At 43.7% G+C, this 1,999-nt stretch overlaps 1 long non-coding RNA gene across 1 annotated transcript; it reads left to right on the top strand.

Moving 5' to 3' along the window:
- The first annotated feature begins 233 nt into the window (after positions 1-233).
- Positions 234-1,602, top strand: LOC122000051. The gene is made up of 3 exons (XR_006116906.1): positions 234-794; positions 965-1,172; positions 1,543-1,602. It is a non-coding gene; the product is annotated as an uncharacterized LOC122000051 (long non-coding RNA).
- The last annotated feature ends 397 nt before the right edge of the window (positions 1,603-1,999 follow it).

Genomic DNA, 1,999 nt, shown 5'->3' on the forward strand with positions numbered 1-1,999 from the left:
CCAAAGAGGATTAGAAAGACTCCACCGGCGCCAAAGATCAAGGAAGTCGGAGTCCCGATATGCAAGAGCAAGGAGCACGTGGTGTGAGATCTCGGAAAAATTTAAATAAATAAGGTTATTTGGGAAATAGCCTTATAGAATTTTTCCGGAATTTTTAGAAATTTTCTGGGAATTTTTCGGAGCTCATACGGAGGGTTTTGAGGGGATCAACTTTGGGTTCGGATAAAGCCTGTTTAGGATACCCGTTTAAGTGAGGAAATGTGTTAATATATAAATTCATTTCCTTTATTTCTTTTCTCCCCCAAACCCCATCGCCGATTCACCCGACTCTTCACCCAACCCGAACACCTTCTTCCCCGATCTCCCCAACTCCTCTCGACCTCTCTTTCTCGCGGACGAAGCACAGCCGGGGGTTCCGGTGATCGTCGACCTCGACGGAAACTAGTGGGGTCACCGGAGCTTGACGGTGCCGAGGAGCTGGATCTGATCAGGGGGTTCTGTCCGGCGGATTTGGAAGCCGATCTCCTCCTACGCGACCCTCTCCTTCCTCGATCTCTCTAGCCTTCGTCGCCGATCCTGAGGAACTCATCGCTGGATCTCGACGGTGCCAAGGAAGACCGGGCTGCCTTCGGCCGAAGGGTCTCTGCTCCGGTGGTGCTTGCGGCCGATCGCCGAAGGTGCGGCGGCTAGGGCACAGTGAAGGACCAGATCTTGCGTCGACTCCCAACCAATCGCCTACCGAAGCTTGGAGAGGTGCCCTAGTCCGGATCTGTATCACTCGATCGCCGGCGTGGGTAAGCCAGCCTTAACCGAAAGCCCCTCTTCTGAAATTGCCTCTTGATTCATCACTGGATCCTTGTTGATTCAAGGGTTTAGCTAGATTAGGGTTCTTCTTTTGGATTTGAATCTTCTTGTGCTGGATTCTTCTCTGATCGAATTGGTCATCTTATTGTGGTTGGTTTAGGTTTTGGTTGGAGATGATGGGATCAATTGAGTTGCCGAGCAAAGGCTTGAAGGTTTATTGTGTGATCCGTGATCTCCATTGATTGAACCCTTCTTGATCCGATCAGGAGGTGAGGTCTGTGCTTGCTGTGGAGTTTCTTTGGTTCCGGCAGCTACTCCATCGAGCAGAACACTTTGTTCCAGCATCAATAGGGGGCTGTGAGGTTAAGGTATGGTGTAGGATTTTTGATTGGGTAGTAGATCATCATGTAGTTTGGTTATTTTAGATGGTTATGCCTGTTGTGGATGAATTAGGGTTATGTTGATTGTGATTAGATTTAATTGCTTAGATTAAACTAATGGAATGATTAGGGTTAAGACAATTAACCCTAGTCAACTATTGGATTTAATCTAAGATTGGATTTCTAATCTAATTGGTGATTAGAGATTAGGTAACTAATCCTAATTAACCATTAGATTTAATTATGTAGATTGAGGTTGTGATTAGGGCTTTGCCCTAATTTAGGTTTAGGGATTTTATTTAGCTATTCATTTGGATTTAGCTAAATAAAATATATATATATTGTTTGATTGACACAGGACTCTGATTAGAGACAGGCGTCTCGACCTTGGATTGCTTGATTGTACCTTCTATTGGAGGCGGGTACCCTCTGACTTATCTTTTGATAATGTCTTATGATATGTGTAGCTTATATATATTTACTAGTGGTAGATAGTAGATTATTCTCCCCCTTGGTCTTAGCTAGTTGATACCTATCACATGCTTCATCTGCTAGTTGCTTTACTTCAGGATTGGATATTTTATCTCTTGCCATGTGTAAATATGTTCATAGAGATGCATATCTATAGTGCTCTACTCTACTGGATTAGTTGCTTTACATGTGTGATACATGCTCTTGGATTCATGATACTTACATCATTGTTATATGTGATGTCTTTGGATTTATGCTGTTTATATCATGGTTATATATATGCGTTTACCTTTTGGGCACCCACATATATGGAGGAGGCTATGTTCAGGTATGACATACTGTAG

Source organism: Zingiber officinale, chromosome 7A (genome assembly GCF_018446385.1).
Source record: "Zingiber officinale cultivar Zhangliang chromosome 7A, Zo_v1.1, whole genome shotgun sequence".
Classification (NCBI taxonomy): domain Eukaryota; kingdom Viridiplantae; phylum Streptophyta; class Magnoliopsida; order Zingiberales; family Zingiberaceae; genus Zingiber; species Zingiber officinale.